Here is a 20,409-nt window from a genome sequence, read left to right as displayed (position 1 = left end):
CATAGAACAACAACAGTTCCCTTTGTTTCTGCACCACTATCTATAAGAATTGTTAATATGTGTGAGAGGCCTGTGTTACAGCGAGAAGGCCATCAGAAATAAATTTTTAATTTGTGAAATCATTGGCAAATATTCCAGGTAGTATGATAGCCCATGTAACTGGGGGTTGTTTTGAAAACATTAAGAATCAGTACAGCTACAGGCATCAACCAATAATAGAGTAGACCAGTCAGATAAGGTGTCAGGAGTAATTACCTGGAACAGCCACATGGTGGATGCCCGCTTACCTTACCTCTGACCCAATAGCAATTCTGCTAATTCACATCATTTTGTGCCCAAATGTTTCTCTTCTCTTTCCCTTTCCAAACTGAACTTTGTGCATCACACACTTATTCAACAAAGACATTATTACATTTTTTCAGGTGCTCTTCCAATCTTTACTTAGCTCCAGTCCCATTGTCGTCCACATAGGTATTATCCCTAATAAAGTCCTTGCATGTTTCATCATATCTTGGCATCTGTTTCTCTCAGGAGCGGACAAACTCCCTAATGGTTGTATCAAGATCACAGACAGCAGAGTTCACTCTTTACATTTGGATTTATCCTGGGATCACTGCAGAAGTTAATTTCATTTCCATCATTTTTGACGCGTACATTGGCAGACCCTGATTTTTACTTCTCATTCTGTCCCTCGTTCCATTGACCAGCAGAATCCTAAGGCTTCCTAATGAGGATCCACTTTTGCTTTTCTATGAAATCTCATGTGATCATTTCCAGGGGAGGAATATGGTACTGATAGAAGACAGCCAGTCAAGCAGGGATAAAGAGGGTAAGTGGTATACGGATTCTATAGAACAGGGAGAATTGTGTGAGAAGGGGTGGGTTAGGGAGAAATAATGGTTTAGAGAGTTTGACTTTGAGAAGACTGACACTTGGGACTGACCTGTCAGTGACCTCTTGCATGTGGTTCCTGGTTCCTTCGTCCTGGAGAAGATGCTACCTTGAAATGGGTTGAAGGCAGAGCAGGAACATCATAGATCTTATTCCAACTTCAAGTTCAGAGTTGGTGTATGCAGCAAGCCCGAGGGGCAGAGATGAGGAAGGGACATCCTAGCACCACTGTTGTCCCTCTGCCAAAACTTTGCAGCTACATGATGTTGAAGAATGAGCATCTCGCAGTACACCTAGCTTGCTGCCGCATTCACACCGTAGTCACAGCTGTGAGTTTATTGGGCAGATGGAACATGAACAGTGTTGATCCAGGTGCAGCCAAATCACCTACAAGGGCTGGCCACCCTGGGGAGACACTTAAGTGAGAGTCACCTAACATGGGGGTGTGAATATGCCTGCAGCAGGACATGTCAAAGCTGTACTTCCAGTCCACCTCCTGGGGCAACTCAGAGAAAGTGAGATTGGACTGGAAGGGTGACCTCTCCCCTTGCCAAAGGACCACACCACTTCAGGGGGACAGCCTGAACCAGAAGAACCAGCCTGGCCACCCTGAGCTGATGGCCTGCATTGATATTGACAAAGCCTCAAATTAAGACGGTACAAACAGGGAACTTGGAAACCTAGGGCCTCTGTTACCAAGACCAGTTAATAACACTGCTCCTGGCTCTTAACTCTCCATAAATGCCGAGTGAACTGAGCTGAAGGGATTTGAATGCAAAATGCAGACCTCTTCTCAGACATTCTCATCTCCCAGGGGCGAGGGATGATTTCCTGCTGTCTTACCTGTACTTTGGCCCCTCAGTTGCAGTTGAAGTCAACATTTCCAATTCAGGATGAGTTAAGCCACTCAGTAATGGAGGACTCCAGGAAAGGTGTATAGTGATAACAACCCCACAGCCTCATAATTGGCAAAGGACAGTAGGTTCAAGTATTCATTATTCTGTGATAATCTAAACTTTGGACTGGAAACGCAGCTTCCATGCTGACTTTGGGAAGAGATGACCGCTCCTGCTGCAGAGTACCCAGGACTGGACGTGGGGAAGCCCTCCCCGCACATCATCCCAGCTCAGGTGCACTGCTCCACCTCACGGCTGCTTCATGACCACCAGGAAGTCTACCCTTGTTAACTCCAGGCACCTTGTCATGGAGAAGTGACAGGTAGCCATGGAATTCAGCTCTAAGAAAGGCCTGAAAAGGCACCCATCCAGGTTCATCATCCAAGTTGAAAAGGAGCGTCTTCACCTGCTCATGATTCGAGAAAAGTCACATGAACTTCCCATTGTTGAGACTCTTAGTCAGAATCTGACCATGAGTCCATCTCCTCATTAATGGTGAGTGGTCTTCGTCATATTCTCTTTCTTATATTCTTTAATTCAGGAGAACTAAAGGACAGGCTTCTTGGCTCTGATCCTCATTTTTGAGGACCTGCTCTTTCTTGGACGGAAGTGAAATTTCATTGAGAAAGAAAATGCTTCCCCACCGAGAAAGTTGGCTTCCTCTGTGTTTATCACACCTGAGAAGGCCAAGCAATACGATTCCCCTCTTGATTTTGCCTTTTCCACTCCATCTCACAGGGACATTTTTTGGAGGGGTGTGTATTTGTAAACACTTTATGTTACTAGTTATTAAGAATTTTCAGACTCCCTCAGGATAAAGTTTGGAGAAGTCAGGCTCTTGGGCCTGGACTCTATAAGACAGCAGAAAAGACAGCAAATCCGTTGGAGGGTCACGGTGAAGAAAATGGTAATTTGTCCTCCATGAAGGATTGACGGCTCAGAAAATGGAATTAAAAGGGAATTAAATTACACCAGATGCTTTCAAAGCTTATGAGGTTTGAGGTGGGGATCTTTAAGAATAGCTTACTGAAGTAGACCGATCCACAGTAAAAGAATTTCAGTTCTACAGATGTAAATATTCTACAGATGTTTCTGGCACTTGCAGAGAATGGGTCTTTTTTTCAGATTCTTCCTAGGATGCCAGCAATTCTGACTGTGGTCATGAAACTTTGAGACCACATGCAAGGAGTGATTAGTCTTTCTACCCTCTCAGAGAACCCGCCCATACAATGTGAAGACCGTAAGTTGTAAGAGGCCACAGGTTCTCTGGGGTGTCACACATAGGATCCAGAAACAGGTGAGGCTACTATAATATTGCTAACTGGGCAAACTCGGACAAGTACTTTTTAACAACTTGGAGCCTGTAGACGAGAAGAAACAAGCCCGTGCCCTCCTTGCAACTGCACCTGTGCCACTCCTCCATTAGGCAATTTCCACCTCTGATTGTTTAACCATTGGTCTTAAACTCTGCTTATTCTTTGTGAGTTTCTGAAAATAGAGCCTTCACATCCTTGACACTGACTTGTGTATTAGCAGTGTTTAATAAATTTGTTGGATAAGCAAGTGAAAGAATGGAGGGGTGAATAATGAATGTCTAGATTGTAGTATTACTGTAGCACTTCAATGGGATAAAATCATCTCCCTCTCTGAAGTCCACAGGCCTAAAGTGCTGGGAGAAGGAAATAGAACCTTAAGATTTAACTTGTCGTGAGTTTCTCCATTCCCTCCTCCTCCCTTTGTCTTGTATTCATCTTTAGTTCTCTATTCTTTTTTTTTTTTTTATATTTTATTTATTTATTTGAGAGAGAGACAGAGATAGCAACAGAGAGCACAAGCAGGGAGGAGAGAGAGAAGCAGATTCCCCACTGAGCAGGGAGCCTGATGCAGGACTCGATCCCAGGGCCCTGAGATCATGAGCTGAGCTGAAGGCAGACATTTAACCGACTGAGCCACCCAGGCACCCCTTTTAGTTCTTTTAACTAATATTTATCACAGGCATTGGGCTAAGTTCCTTCCTGACACTGGGCTGAGTCCTGAGGGCCTATGTAAAGCTGTATTCCCTACCTGGCTATCTAGAGACGAGACGGTCTTTTAAAAATGGCAATCCGTGAAATACGGCTGAAAAGTAGAGTGTGTGGCAAGCTCGAGGGAGGCACAGACCTCGGGGAGGTCACTGAAGGTTCTGTGAAGGAGATGACATCGGAGCTGAGCCCTGCAGCGGGAGGAGGAGTCTCCCAGGCCAAGGGAGGAGTCGTACCTGAGTCTCACGTCTGCCTGCCACCCAGTGGGCATGTTGGACAGGTTACATTACCTCCCAGAGACTCCATTTCTTCATCTGTTAAGTAGAGTTAGTTCCTGGGATTTCTGCCAGGATTCTGTAAAAGAACACAGAAAATGTGCATACTGTCGATCTGGGCAATGGTACATGAACAATAAATGTTAGGGTAAGAGCCTGGAAGCGAGAGATACTAATTATTTATGGGAACCACAAACAGGTTTTGGGGGGTATCTAAGGAGAACTGTTCTCCGTCTACATTTGGGATAATTTGAGCAAAGTCCCAAAGTGTAATTATGGAGGCAAAAAGATCACCTTTTACATGGGAATGGTAAAATTGAGGAACAGTACCTGGAACAAGGGAAAAAAGAGCTTGAGGACACTGGGACCAGGCAGACGTGTGAGCAGCAGTTTCTCAATCAGAAGCCTGCCCAGAAAAGACCCAGAGCTTGGCACAGCACAGGAAATGTCTGGCTCACTCCCAGGACAGGAAAGAAAGGAGCAAAACCGGGCTGGCCTCCTTGTTCTTTCCCATTTTCCCAGTCAGGGACTCCCAGAGGCAGAGTGAGCCAAGGGTGGAGCCGGTCAGGGTTCACTTTGGAAACCACTTTCGCATGGAAACGGGGGTGTGTAGCAGTGCTCCTCTCTGACACAGAGTTACTCGGGCACCTCAGGTCTGGTGCACGGTGTTCTGTGGATGGGGAAGAAATGATATAACTGAGTTTTGATAGGCAGGCAGGGCCCAGATCATGAAAAGCCTAGGGTGCCAGGTGAGGAAAATGAACTGAGGGTGGGGTGAGCCTCAAGAGGGAAGGGAGAAGTGATACAGGAATGCCACGGAGAGTAACGAGTACAGCAGGCACTGCAGGACATCCCTAAAATAGGGGCACCAGTCTTCAGGCTTATGGGAAGAGAGAAGGCTAGTGCCACAGTCCCACCAGGTCACTAGGAAGTGGAAGATGCTGGCCAGGATGTGCAATCTGGGCCAGATAAGCTTGAAGTGAAAACAGTATGGGAAAGATATTCTTGGGTGACCTCCAGGAACCAGGGGACATAATCAATGCAGAGAAGAAGACAAAGTGTGAGTAAGGGAGTGAAGAACCTGAATGGTGGTGAATACAGCAGAGAATGGCATTTCTCAGATTTTTTGAGATGGAAGATTGGGAAGTCATAAGAAGATCCAAGAGGTGGCCGTAAGAAGCAACAGCTCAAGAGGAGCAGAGGTAAATGTCCTCAGAGTTGAGGAGGCCAAGGATGCTTGAGGGGTCATCCACAAGGACATGGAAGCCCTTAGAATGAGGCCAAAGTTAACAAGATGAAGAGATATCTTCTATCGATGATACGTGGCCCTGGGTCATCATTACCGCTGCATATAAAGGAACCAATAAAGAACTGGTTCAGTGGATCACCAAAGAATGGACTGATCCACCTGGTTTATGCAGGAGTGGAGTCATATTAACATATTTACAGCTGTGGAATATAGGCCTTGTGAAAATTTTAGGGACCGCCAACAATGAAGTCCGTGTGTGTGTGTGTGTGTGTGCGCGCGTGCTAAAGAAGAGCATGCTGGCCACAAATATGTGCCATGTTCACAAAATAGGTGCCAAGTCCAATAACTAATGTCCTCCCTCCCCACCCCACCCCCAACCTCCCAAGTAGCACACAAAGCAGAGAAGTGTCTGCCCCTAAACCGTAGATCCGTAGAGCGTCCTAGAAGTTCATCTGCACAGCAGGCAATGTGCAGGCCCTGAGGTTGTGAGAGAACCAGAATCTCTTCCACATACACGGACCAGACGGCATTTATCACATCAGCTGATCTTCGTGATTATTACTATTATTTTCCATAATTGCCCTTGTGGGATCTGCTTATTTGCATCATGCTCAGCACTTGTAATTAGCCAATGAAAGATCAGGGGCTAAGCTCGTTAAAAAAAAAAACAAAAAAAACCTGAGGCCAATATGATGGAATGTATACAGTAATTTCATCTCATAATGCTGAGTACTTTCAGCCAAAGAGGCTTTTTCTCGAGATGTGTTTATTAAAATCACATGGAATATGTTTTGTTGTGGCCTTTAGTCATCCTAGACAACTCTACAAATATGCCATAAAAAAAAAAAAGGAAGCAAACAGGGGCTAAGTAATTCTGACGAGCCATGAGGCATGGTCTTAGCCGTAGGTTCACTGCAGGAGGAGGCCTTGAGCATGCCAACCTTCATTGTGTTGATCTAGAAGGAAAGAGCTTTGAAAACAGACCTCCTTTCTCCCCTTAGATTTCCCTGTCAGGATACATAAAAGAATAAAAACTAATCAAAAAGCCCAAGTGAGCTGGCTGGTTAACCGGGACAGGCCCAACCTTGAGTTCAGAGAGAGTTCTAATGGGATCCACCTGTCCCTCCAGACAACCATGTTTACGGGATGTGAGGACCGTCAAGGAGGCCTGCCTCTGAAGAGAAGGATGATCATAAGGTCCCCGAAATGGCATCTCCTGGAAGTTTAGCTCCACACTGAAAACATGGTCACTCTTTAGGTTTTCTGGATAAGTCTACTCTTATTTACAGTTGTTGTTATTGACTTTACAGTTGTTCTCTGTACTGAAGAGTCTATTTTTCGCTGTATTCAACCTTTCTTAAAATGTCACTCTTAATAAGTTACTCTGTGCCCAAGATGCTGAATGTCTTCCTTCCTTCCTTTTTTTTTTTTTTTTTTTTGGTCCCAATTAAAAAAGCTGTTTGTCCATCATAAGTGTAGTAGCCAGAATCACCGTGAAGACCTGAAGCAGTCAGCCCTTGAAGGTCTTTGTAATCTGGTCCCCCCCTTAGCCATCCAAATGTAGCATGCAGTGGATCCTCTTCCCCCTGCCTCCCCCAGCTCTCCCCACCACACCTTCCTCCCCAGCACACACAGGCTGGTATCATCCCTGCCTCCGTCTATGCTGCCACCCCGTTCAGAACTATGTGCCCTTCTCATCGTCTCGCCAATCTTCCAAGGTCCCACACATTCTCCGTGAAGTCCTCCCTGATGGCACCAGCCAACACTACTCTTTTCCTTTCCTGATTATCCCTCCATCTTCTGTGAAGCGAGGCATAGAAATTACACTGTCTTTGGACTTCCATCTTCAAGATTCTGAGGTTACCTCTGAGCTACAGGGTGCCATGGCCTTTCAGCAAGGACTAATGGTTCCCCTGTATGGTATGGGGGGAAATAATGAAACAATGTGCATTTAGTAGTTGCCACCCCGGCCTCAACCAGCCATCATGGCAGTAGTTTGTCCTGGAACTTAATTTCACGTTGTCTCATATTATCCAATTGTATGTAGTTCCTTGTTCTTACGGCTGTCCTGATAAGATTTTCAGATTTTAAGGGGATGGACTATTGAAGTTATAAAGAGAAATAACCATAAAAGATGTCATTGAGACTTACAACTGATCATTCTGAAGGGGCCCCTCAGGTTGATCTTCCATTCTTGGACTTGGTTTGACAGGCTTCAAAAAGATGATTTCAAGTGACACGTTCAGGGTGTGTTTTCTCATAACTATGGGCACAAACATGCCTCTGGGTATATGTCCTAGACTTATGTGGTCTACGTATAAACCAGATTAATAATTCATTTGCAACGGAAGACACTTCTCCCAGAAACTACACCCCCTCTGGGCTACTTCCACTAGATACCTCCTTCTGAGTAGAGGGTGGGTAAGAAGCTTCGTTAGTATCCAAGAAGCTAGTTACCTGGTGAGAATGAAATCAGAAACTCTCCTCCCCTTCCTTCCACTGGTTAAAACTGCTCTGGGCCAGTTATTCGCTGGCTGGGCTGCCCTTAAGTAAGTTCTCAGCCTTTCTATGCCTTGGTTTCCCCAGTTTTCAATGCAAACAGTACCTAACTTATAGGGCTGTTGTAAAAAGTACTTAGAACAGTTAAGTGGTGCTTGCTAAGCACTTACTTGATGTCAGCTTTTTATTTTATTAGTTCTATCTTTTCCTCAATACTTTAGAAATATCATTTCCTTAATAATGCAATGGAATACATTATTAAGCTCTTACTCCAATAGCCCTAATGGGATAATGAAGTCCCTATTGTTTTTATTTGACCTTTAGAGATTATTCTAAATCCAGGAGTACCAAGATCTATCTCACTCAGGATGGCTGATTGTGTGAAATACATCTAGTTTTTTCTCTTCCTCTTCATTTATACCCCACACCAGAGAGTGAGCTCCACTCCTGCTTCAACTCTTGTCCTTCCTTTTTATTCATCAGGCCATATATGCGGATGGCTGAGCATATATGAATACAGCGAGTGAAGCCCCACAGCCTGGAAGCCTTTGGATAAAGCTTTATGCATCGTCACTTCCTATAAATTCTTCCTCCCCAACTCCCCCCACTCCCTCCAAAAAAAAAAAAACCCAAACAAAAAATCTGTGACTCCAGTCTCACAGGACAGACTTGGTGGCCCTAGAAAAAGGTGAGGCATGATTGACACGCAGGGAGGGCAGGCGGCCTCCAGACTACTGGGAGGCTGGGCCTTCTAGATGATTCATCCGCTTGGTGGCTCGCCCTGCCCTTCTCAGGGCCCAGGGGACACCCTCCCCAGGTGAAGGAGAAGCCTTTGCTTTGCTGATGTTTCTCAGCTCAGTATAAGCTGGTGGATAGTACTTTTCCCAAATGACCCGCACGGAAAAAGGTTTACCTCTTCCTCTTGTTGTTAAGGAGAAGCCACCCCTGCCTTAGTTTCTGTTGCATAAAAATGTGAATGGGGGTGTTGAGTGGTTTGGGGTTGTGTGTGTGTTTTTTTTTAAGCTTTTCATTCTCTTCACCCAGTTCCAGGTGGGGATGGTGGCAGGAAACAGCCTGGGACTGGGACTCTGGGGTTGAGGAGCCAGCTCTCCTCCTGGTGAGGTATCCAGAGCCCGCCCTGCACCCTGGGCCCTCGACTAGAATTTCTCCTTCTTCCCTCCCTGGTCGTTTTACAAGGTATCGGATGACTGGCTGCACCCAAAGTTGAGGCCAAGAGAACAGAATCAGGACCTCCTTCCTTGCCTCTTCCACCCGTCCCCCAGCCAGGAGGCCAACCTACCCACCCAGGGACCCACCAACAACGCTGCAGCAGCATAAGGAGTGACCATGTGGCACAGTAGCAGGAGAAGAGGGGCACAGATTAGGGCGCCAGGGTGGGGAATAGGAGTCCCGGTATTATTTTTTTATCTTTGAGGGAAAAAAAATGTCTCTCTGGGCAAGCAGGCCATCTCCTGGGACAGAGAACCCCCCATTTCCCCAGGTAGCACCTTCCAGAGAATTAATAAATTATTGGGAGGTGCTGGACGGGGACCACAGAACTACGCAACGTGTAACTACAAGAAGGGAGTTGTTTACAATCCTCTGGAAGATGCCAAAGGGTTTAAACAGTTGGTCATAATTGTTCCCAGCTGGTGCGGTGCTGCTGGCAGGGCTGAGCTGTAGCGTTACTGTCGTTTCCTTCTGGAAGAGCTGAGGCAACACCGTGACTTGCCCAGGGTCACACACCACGCGTGGGACAGAAATAATTCTGACTCCTTCTTCCTGGCTGTAGCCAGCAGACAAAGCCACCTTATTACTGTACTAGCATTCGAATCTGAATCATTTAAATGGCTCCTAATTGCAGGCCTAGAGTCAACTGTCAACACCATGTGACTAACTGCCAGGCGAGCCGCCGGAGGAACCACCGAAGTTTTACAGACCCCTGGATATGGAATTAAAATGCTGTCCTCCCACTGGGGGGGGGGGGGGGGGGGGGGGGGGGTGTAGGAAAAAAGTATTTGAAAAATCGACCTTGGGGATCCCTGGGTGGCTCAGTGGTTTAGCACCTGCCTTTGGCCCAGGGCGTGATCCTGGAGACCCGGGATCGAGTCCCATGTTGGGCTCCCTGCATGGAGCCTGCTTCTCCCTCTGCCTGTGTCTCCGCCTCTCTCTCTCTCTAAATGAATAAATGAATAAAATCTTTAAAAAAAAAAAAAACTCTTAAAAAAAAAAAAAGAAAACTCGACCTTGAAACTGCCCACAAGGGACACCGGGATGGCTCAGTGGTTGAGTGTCTGCCTTTGGCTCAGGTCCTGGGTTCGAGTCCCGCACTAGGTCCTGCAAGGGGCCTGCTTCTCCCTCTGCCTGTGTCTCTGCTTCTCTCTGTGTCTCTCACGGATAAATAAATACAAATCTTTAAAAAAAAAAAAAAGAAAAGAAAAGAAAAGAAACTGCCAACAAATACCGTGTTTAGTTTTTTTTTTTTTTTTTTTGGATGAATCTGAAGAGTCGCCTGCAAATTTTTTATATGGGAACAGAGGAGCGCTTGGGATTCAAGCGGATGCATCCAGAAAGGCACTGGAGGGTAACCCTGGGCTCTTTTCCAAGCAGTCAGCCTTCACACCCTTCTTTCTTCCGCCCTCCAGAACACTGCCTCAGTGTTTAAATTTCCCTTTGGACTCCTTTACAGGTAGCTCCTGGGGAGGGGGCTGGAGGGGGGCCCGTGGAAGCCACCGGCTTCCCAATTCAGATCCATCCACGGGGCTGGACGCGTGCTGTGCTCAGGAAAGAAAGTAAATTCCATCCGGCAAATTGCTCTAACTGATTCATTTGTCCGCACACAGCCGGCCACCTACCTGCCCGCAGGTATTCAGGTAAATGACAGGTGGGCGGGACCTCCTGACTCTTTCAATAGCTGAGGTCCCTGCAATGCTTTATCGGTGAGGCCCCTGTGAGGTCACACATTTCCTGCTCTCCAGTGGCCAATGCCCTCCTCCTGCTTGGGCACCTGTGCACCCAGGGTGAGCCTGGTCACTGCTCGGGCGGCCCCAGGAGCCGCGGGACTCACCCACGAGGCCTGGGAACCTCGGGGCTGCCGCTGCCCTGAGAACCCCGGCCACGCACCCGGAAAGGTGAGTTGAAACCCTCCACTCTTCTCTTTTGGCATTTAGACCCCCAGCCCCTGGGGGATCCGCGGGAGGGATCCATTTGGATGGAAAAAAATAAATAAATGGCTTAGTTGCGTGTTTGTCCCACGGGGAGAAGCCCTTTATGAGAAGGAAGAGCAGAGGGATGCCTTTGACATTTTCCTTGCACAGGAAAATTCTCCCGGGCCAGATATTTAATCCTTTTTGTTTCTCTTAATCATTAAACCGGCCTCTGCTTGTCTGGGAAGTTGATCTGATTTTTTTTTTTTTTTTAACCCTGCAGTGGAGTGCAGTGGAGACTTTGTCAAAAACTGAACGCCAAGGTTCAGACCTGTTCGGCCCGTTTAATGGGGGTTGGGAGGCCTGCGCCGAATGAATGCAGAGTTGTCTTATTTTTGCTGCATTTGCCTTGTTTGGCCTCACTTTTCTGCGTTCGTCTCACAAGAGGCAATTGCCATCTGAACTTCTGAGATGACCTTACGCCTCCCGCCCCCGAGACGGCGGCCCCCAGACAGGTAACTTCTGTGGGCCTCCTGGCAGCCCTCCCCCCTTTCTTCTCCCCCAAAAAACACCCAAAATCTACTGTTTTCTTTGTTCTTTGTCAACTACTTTGGCGTCTGGATTAGAACTGTTTACATCCAGACCTGGACTGGCTGCCTGCTGACCTTTGGTTAATGGAAAGATTTTCTCCTCTGAGCTTCCAAGAATGGATAGAACTTCAGGTCTGCTTTGTTTTTGTTTTTGTTTTTGTTTTAACTCTTCCCCTTTCTTCTCTCTTGATAGCAAGTATACCGAGGAGATGGCTCTGCCAGGACCTGACTTTTTTGTTGCTGTTAAGTAATTTTAGCTCTAGGATCCATTTTCGTTTTCTTAATTCTGATCACTCGGTCTGTACTTCTGTTCTTGACAGCCCGAGAGCCACTCTCTACACCCAAGCGCTGTCCTTAGAGAAGGGAAAATTAATCCAGTCTCCTGCTGGAGGAAAAAAAAAAAAATGAGTCGTTTCCCTCTCAACGCCCCCCCCCCCCAAAAAAAAGTGGAGGGAGAAATCAACCTGCTAGAGGGCATTTCCTTCTGGATTCCTTCTTCAGCTACTTTTTGGAGGATTTCAGTTCACAAATACCTTTGCAGAGGAACAGCCTGTTGGGAGTTCTGCTCATACTCATCCACCCAGAAATTCAGAGTGCGTGTCCACTCTGTGGAAGTCAACATTGAAACAAGCTTAGAAAGGTTTGGTCTCCGACCAGTTGCTTTTCACCACCGCTGGGAATCCGCCCCGGCCTTGTGGCCAGTCTCTCTCTCACACCTTGGAGGCCTGAATTGTTCTGTTCACTGACCTTTGTCTGTTCTTTTCCCCTGAGTGGTGTGTTTGGATGGTGGCTACTGGGTTGTCCCTTGCTGGTCTTCTCACTTGATTCAGAGCTTTGTCAGCAGAAGAAAGCAAAAGATCTCTTTGATCCTGAATCTTCTGGAGGGACATGTGTCGTTCAAGTCACAGATCTCTCCCCAGGATGCCCTCCCTGTGGATCCCCGTGGTCTGTTAGCTTTTTGCACAGCAGGGAGGTTATGATTGAATACATCGTTTCATCCCTGTAGGTCAGGGTCCGTTGGCCACTAAGAGGAACAAAGCTGTGGCTGCTATGCCCCCAGATCTAAGAGAAGAAAGAAATGACAGAGGCTGGAATGCAGAGTCAGGTTCTGTAGAATGTAGTTGGTCTCTTGGATAATTTACACCCAAGCCTTATCTGAAGAAGTGAAAGACCCACAGTGGTTCCCTGCCTAGAGTAACTTCATCTCTTGGTTCAACTTCATCTCTTGCAATAAGTAGGGCCCCATTGGAAAATATACGATGTCTTCCATTTACATTCTCGAACAAGTGACTCAACTTCTCAGACCCTCTGTTTCTTCATCAGGAAAAGGGGAGGCAATCCCAATAATACGCACTGGTCGTGAGAAGTAAACGAGGGAATGTGGAGAGGGTGTCTATTGGGTGCCAAATAGAGGCAAAGTCCATTCTTGAAGGATTTTCCTGAGTCCTTGGCAGAGATAGTCTGACCCTACCAAGATAAAAGATCTTCTGTGGTTGCCGTCATTAGGAACCCTGATAGTCTTTGCTATGGTTATTAATTGTGCATAATTAACTCCACTGTTAACCGTTCAGAGAAAGAAAACAGTTCAGGAGACAGGAAAACGCTTAGACTATGCACACAAGCCAGGCGGATTGGTCTGTGCCAGCTTCCAGACCTGCTCAGGAGCGGCTGGCCACTGCTCTGCCTCCTGCCCTTCCCGCCTCAGAGCTCTCATTCCATGACAGACCCACCAAACGTGGTCCTCCACGGGCCTGCAGTGGGGAGAAAAGTCCTGTGGTCGTTTGCTGTAATCTAACTTAGCAGGCAGCCCTTTCTGCTTGCAACTGTGCTCTCTCCAGGGCAGACTGGGTGCTTGGTTTCCTCTAATCTTGCAGATAAACACCCTTTGCCGCAGCCTGGTGAGTTGTCGTGCCAAGTCACCCAGAGGAGGAGGCTGGGGAGGAGTGGTGACTGGTTTAGAGGCTGCACTGCACTGAGGAAGGGAGCTTGTGGCTCTCTTGGATATGATTGCCTCACTAATGGAGTATCCTGCGCCCTTGGATGACCTTGAGTCATTGCATAAGAGCAGCAGAAGTCCTCCCAGGCATCTCTAAGTCTCCTGTCCTGAAAAGCTAAGGCAAGTTTCCATCATTCATGAGCAGATTGAGGGCAGAGGTTCATAACCTCCACCCTGGCGTGCTTAGGGGAACCTGGGGAAGGACTCCAGCCTCGCTGCCTATCAGTTTCCTTGCTTACCTTTCCCCAAAAATGGGATGCTACAAGGGTATACAGCACCAGCCTGGGTCCTACAGCAGGAGCTAGGTGGGCTGCAGACCTAGGTGAGTGAGTCAGGCTGGCAGGGGAGCAGACAATGCCTCACTAGGAAATAGGGGTCTTGTTTCATTCTTCGTGGAACAGTGCTACTGCTTTAGAATAGTGGCTTGGCCTCTGGCATCTGACTGCCTGGGTTCAAAAGTCAGCTCCCCCTTATACTAGCAGGGTGACCTGTGGAGGTGATTTAGCCCCGCTTTACCTCCGCTGTAAAACAGGCCTTTGTTATGAGGATGAAATGAGTAAAATGTGTAAAGTGCTTAGAAGATTGCCTGGCACAACGTGAGCTTTTGCTAGTATTATTTTTATAAAGGGAGGTAGAGTGAGACCTATCTGGGTTCAAGACCCAGTTCCACCATGTAATTATCAGGCTAAATAAGTCCCAAAGTGCTCTTTGTCTCATGTGGCATCACTGGAAAATGGAATATTTCCCAAACCCAGTGCTGAAATAGTTTCATGTAGATTCAATATAAATGGTTTCATTGGATTCGATATAGTAGGTGCTCGATGCGTGGAAACTCTTGTTAGATTAGTACATACTGGCATCCTTGGCTTGATTGCATTTTGCGAATACTGCGTTTTTTACAAATTGAAGGATTGTGGCAAGCCTGCCTCCAGGATGTCTATCGATGCCATTTTTCCCACAGCATGGGTTCCTCTCATATCCCTTTGTCACATTTGGGTGATTCTCATAATATTTTAAACTTTTCATTACCATTGTATTTGTCATGGTGATCTGTGCTCTGTGATTACAACTCCCTGAAATCTCAGAAGATGGTTAGCATTTTTTTCAGCAAAAAAAGTATTTTTCAATTAAAGTATATGCATTACTTTTTTAGACGTAATGCTATTGCACACTTCATAGATTATGGTAGAGTGTAAACATAACTTTTATACACATTGGGAAACCAAAAAATTCATTTGACTCGCTTTATTATGATATTTGCTTTATTGCAAAAAATTCATTTGACTCACTTTATTGTATTTGCCTTATTGTGATCTTTGCTTTGTTGCAATGCTCGCTTTGTTGTGGTGGTCTGGAACTGAGCCCGAACTGTCCCCGAGGCGTGCCTGTGTAGGAAGCAATTATCACATTGGTTGAAGTTAGACTTCTTAGGCCAAGCTGCAGTTTGGACATAATAACGATGGAGCAAGTAGTTAAGTTGAAGGCCGAAGACTCTTTGAGAAAAACAGATTTCCCAAAAGGCTCCCGAAGGGTTAGAAAGAAAAGCTGTGAACAAAGATGATCTTGCTTCTCTTGGAGCCCCAGGGTAGGGTAGCTGCCAGTCGAAATGCCTGGTCTTTTACATAAACTGGATTCTCCTACAGCAGGGATTCCTAGTGTCCTGGCTTCCAGTGTCTCCCTTTAGGACGTGAATTCCTCACTCGGAGTGGAGAAAATAGGGTCTTCTGGGATTCTGACTACTTGAAAGGCCATTCTGTAAGATGCCGCCAAGAGAGGCATACAAGGGAGGCTCTGAAATGTGTCCTCCTCATCGCCTCACTACTCATGGACCTCTGGGTGGTGACACATAACTATTCCTGCTATTTATGTGCTGGCATAGCAGAGACTCACTTTTATGTGGGTGGCACATTTATGGTCCTCTGACACTACCTCCAAACTATCAAGGGCTTTTCAAAACTATTTGGAAGGAAGACTACATCTCTCTTCCTGGGTTAATGGGATTTAGCCACCTTGGATCCCCAAAGAATAAGGGTTAATGTGAAAACCATACAAGTTGTTAAGTATAAAAACTGCACTTAGCTGAAATCAGAAACAGAGACCGTCAGTTGCCTCCTGTAAACCTCATACACTCACCATTTCGTCTTCTCTCATTTTGTTCTAAGTGAACACAGACACCACAGTGACCTATTGCTTAGTTGCAGGGAGATGCATCTCAGGTCAATGTAAGAAAGAACTTTCTAAGAATCAAGGCTGTCCAAAAATCCTGTAGGTTGCCTTTTGAGGTACTGAGTTCCCTGTCATTGAAGGCGATTGCTTTCTTGGGTATATTTGGTATATTTATATGTGCCCAGTCTGTATTGCTAAATGCATGAGTGAATGCCAAAGGGAATTCGTGTTTCTTTAGCAACACATGTGTTTATCTGTGAAATGAAGGTTATCATTGGTCTCATAGCAGTATTAGAATGATTAAATGAGAAAAAACATATAAAGTACTTAGCACACTATCTTTCACCTGATGAACTTTTCAGTAAATAGTCAGTCATTATGTTTTATTTTTTCCTATATTCTAAAAAGGAGGAGGAAGAGGAGATTTCTGGCTCAGGCAGGGAGTAGACAAGATGACCTCCAAATTTGAGATTCACAGTTTTTAATGATAATCTCTTCGTTCCTATTCTTTTCAGCCCTACCCTTCTTCTACTGTCCTTCTAAAAGAGCTTCTTCCCCTTGCTGTTGGAGCCATGCTCTTTGATGTGATAGATTCACTGGTACAGTAGTATGTGTACTGAACATGGCAGTAGGTTCTGTCCCAATTAACCAGGGCATTGTTTTCTTTCTTTCTTCTTCCTTCTTCTTCTTTTTTTTTTTTTTACATCACTCATTTGTGCCTTGGAATGTGTGGATTTAAATTCCACCATTATTTTCCAGTGACTCTTATTTGCTCCTTATGTTTGATGCATTTGTCACGGGCACGCAAAAGACTTCACCGACAATAGAGTTGAAACTCTCCAGGAATTTTCTTTAATAGCCTCTTGGCACAGTCCATGGCAAGAACACATGCATGATGGTGAGGTGTCAACATGTCATGGCTCTCTGTGAGATGATTTGCATAACTTGCTTATGACTGCTTTTGTCAGTCACGTGGCCTTTTTTGAATAGAGCGCTGCATGCTTAGGCTCCTGAGTACTCAAATTAATATATGAGTCACCCGGTGTTTTCAAACTCTTCATTAAGTATCATTGTTATATGTGTATTAAGTGTTCTACAAAACACACACACTCAGCTAGTCTATCTGTAGTCTTTCCTGTCCAGGGGCCCTAGCAAATTTGGCTTAACAATCATCACTGAAGATATTTGTATTCTATTTTTTAAATTTTTATTTATTTATTCATGAGAGACACACGGAGAAAAAGAGGCAGAGATACAGGCAGAGGGAGAAGCAGGCTCCATGCAGGGAGCCCAAAGTGGGACTTGATCCCAGGTCTCCAGGATCGCCCTGGGCTGAAGGCGGCGCTAATCTGCTGAGCCACCCAGGCTGCCCAGATATTTGTATTCTAACTTAGCAATGGATTAAGAGAAAATTACAACATTTCTAAACGAGGGCAGAACTACCATCCTTAAGAATGGAGCAGTCTCAGTGGCTGCCATCCCAACATATTTTCCATATCCCTAAGCTATGTAGCTATGTAGTGTTCATGTGGATCACTGAGGATGTTTACCCCATTCCTGGGGGAATGCCCCTGGAAATACATAGCCTTCTGTGCTCGTTTTCTAAGGCTGCTGTGACAAATCACCATAAACTTGGTGGCTTAAAACAACAAAATTTATCCTGTCACATTTCTGGAGGCTAGAAGTTTAAAATCAAGGTGTTGGTAGGATCTTGCTTCCTCAGAAGACTCCAGGAGAGAATCCTTCCTTGCCTCTTCCAGCTTCTGGTACCTGCAGGCATTCCTAGGCCTGTGGCTACCGAACTCCAACCTCTGCTTCGGTCTTCCTGTCACCTTCTCCTATGGGTGTGTGTTCTCTTCTTCTGTGTCTTATGAAGACACTTGTCATGGGGATTTAAGGTAAATTAGATAATCCGGGATAGTCTCATGTCAAGATCCTTAACTCAATTACATCTTCAAAGACCTTTTTTTCTAATAAGGTCACATTAACAGGTTCTGGGGATTAGAATGGGGCAAGATATTTAGGAGGAGGGGGTCAACATTCTAAACACTACACCCCACAACAAAATTTATTGGCACTCGTATACACAAGCTTCTCTCACCACTTATAGAGTGATTTCTTGTCCACATGGAGGCTGAAATATGTTCAAAAAAAGATAAAGAGAATTAGATTTGGCAGCCTTCACCACTACCATTATTTATTTCTATGTTCAAAACACAAGAGTGTTTTATGATCTAAAAACCTATTAATTTTTTTCAGTCAATAGTGTGATGTGTCTACAAAAGCCAATTAGTAAAGGCCACCTTATATTGTTTGAAAAGACCAGTAGTATCTTGGTTAGGGAAGCAACCACTCTACTGAACCATCAAACCACAACGAGATAAGGGTCCACTTCCAGGTGCCATGTTTGCAAAGGGAACTTAACAAACCAGAGAGCATCCTGGGTGGATGTTTTATCACCACCTTGACTACTGAGGAAGACAGCTAGAAGAACCGGAGACAAAAAGAAAGACAAGAGAGAAACCACCAATTTTCTCTTTAATTTGGGGGAGCCGCCATGTTTTGAGGGAGTGAATGTGAACTACATGACACTGAAAGGACAAAATAACCAAAGGAAAGCATTTAGCTGTTGGAAAACTGATGAGCTCCCTCCCTCCCCATCATTGCAGGTATTTCAAGTGGAAGCTGATAGGCCAATCCCATAAAAGGATTCCTACACTTGGGGAGAATCTAACATTCTTACCCAACTCAAAATCCTCTGATTTCTTAATAAATAATTTTAAAATCTCAAATATAGATCATCATGTGACCAAATACTAGTATGTGTATTTCTCTTCTTTGGGGGATTTGCTCAGGTTCTTACCCTACCTTAATTTCTTCCCACGTGTCCAAATACCATTGATCTTTGATGATCTACCCTGAGACCCAACTATTCCATGAGCTTTTCTGACCATTTTGGGTCACATGATACTGTTCTCTTAACTCTTTTCCTCCAAAACTTGTCCCTGGCTCCTATTTGAATGAGGTAGGGGTAGGCCGATCATACTCCTTGCCATATTCGTTGTGTATTTTTTTGCAGTGCTTTATTTTTTTTCCTATATGTAAGCTCCATTTTCTCTAATTAGACTTGAACTCACAGAAGATAAAATTGAATTCCCTATGGGAGCTCCCACAGAATTTAAGACAAAGACCAAGCATGCAATAAATAGGTATCAGTGAACATATATAGAATTGAAACACAGCAGAAACAATGCCGAGACTTCAAATATCTTCCTTCACCTTGTCTTTCACTCTATAACACTTTGTTCTCTGTTAAAAAAAAAAAATCATTTCCTGCATATTTTTTTCAGCCCTGGGTGGAAAAGCCTGCTTTTCCATGCTTCTCCTCTGGCACTAGCTCTTCCCAAGATCCTATGGAAATTATTTGCATGACCAGAGCCATTGGTCAATGCAAAATACTCTGCCTTCATTTTTGTTGTTGGCAGGGGGTCAACACCATTTCACCATGTTGATAGCCCAAGAGATGGAAGGACTTTTTTTTCTGGGACAGAGTCCTTACAAACAAACCCAAGTATGACACCCACGGGAAAGGCAGTAAATCTTTGGTCAAGAGAGGCAAAGCTGCTCTCCAGCTAGCTTGTAAAAGATCTTCCCTGGGCTACTAAAACTTGTATCAGATCTGCTAGCCACTTGGGATTCTTTTCACTTAAGTGCCTCCCTTGTTCTTCCCACTTTACAGCCTATGTTCTCAGTTGTTGGACTCCAGGCATTGTCTCCTTTACGTTCAATTCCCCTTTAATTTCCTGAAGATATTTCGACCTCCTTAAAGACCATTTGTATGTATATTTTTTCTGTCCTTTCTAGTGTAGGCAACATTCACAGATCCAATTAATGAATTGCTTGCTCCCTCTTGGAAATCACTGATTTAGATATTAAGAAGGATCAAAGCTAACCCTGACCTTTGTCTGTAAGCACCTGCCTTCTTTCTGTTCCCTCTCCTTTTCCTCTGCAATGTATATATATGGCACCGCTGCCTCCAAAGCCCTCTCTTCAAACCCTTTTGGCTAAAAGATAATTTTCATCCCATGTGTGATGGTTTTTGTTCAGGCCACAAAAGCACTGAATTCCTCCCTATTACTGATGTGCCTGTAAGCTAAGGAATAGACCACAGAGCATTTGTCCATCTTCCTATGTCCCTTAGGTCACAGTTGATATGTATAAAAATTGATGGCACATAATTGATACCTCCAATTTTCACACAATTTATCTATAATTTAAAACGTAATTACAAATTTACTTCGTTTAATAGAGAAAGAGCTTGCCCTAACTTTGATGATCACTCCCCGCCCCCCACAAAAATCTAATTTAGGGGATCCCTGGGTGGCGCAGCGATTTGGCGCCTGCCTTTGGCCCAGGGCGCAATCCTGGAGACCCAGGATTGAGTCCCACGTCGGGCTCCCGGTGCATGGAGCCTGCTTCTCCCTCTGCCTGTGTCTCTGCCTCTCTCTCTTTATCTCTCTCTGTGACTATCATAAATAAATAAAAAAAAATTTTTTTAAAAATCTAATTTAGGAGTTCCGCCGGGCCAGAGCAGTGGTAAGACAAACAAAGCAACGAGTAATTATTTTGGAAAGAGAAATGAGGTCACCAATGTGAAGAATTTACCAGCACTATTCAATT

The 20,409-nt window shown here is 45.2% G+C and overlaps 1 protein-coding gene across 5 annotated transcripts in view; it reads left to right on the top strand.

Moving 5' to 3' along the window:
- Window positions 1-20,409, top strand: part of LNX1 (ligand of numb-protein X 1) — a 174,853-nt gene that overhangs the window by 44,824 nt on the left and 109,620 nt on the right. Inside the window, exons 1-2 of one of the 5 annotated variants that reach the window (XM_038556093.1) lie at window positions 10,754-10,962; window positions 11,261-11,492. The exons of 1 other annotated variant lie outside the window; for it this stretch is intronic. The gene's annotated coding sequence lies outside the window, so the exon portion shown is untranslated. Of the gene's footprint in view, window positions 1-892; window positions 2,283-10,751; window positions 10,963-11,260; window positions 11,493-20,409 lie in introns of those variants that run through there. 3 more of the 5 variants (XM_038556094.1, XM_038556095.1, XM_038556091.1) reach the window with 3 other exon arrangements.

Source organism: Canis lupus, chromosome 13 (assembly GCF_011100685.1).
Source record: "Canis lupus familiaris isolate Mischka breed German Shepherd chromosome 13, alternate assembly UU_Cfam_GSD_1.0, whole genome shotgun sequence".
NCBI classification, from domain to species: Eukaryota; Metazoa; Chordata; class Mammalia; order Carnivora; family Canidae; genus Canis; species Canis lupus.
This window is presented reverse-complemented; position numbering and strand designations above follow the sequence as displayed.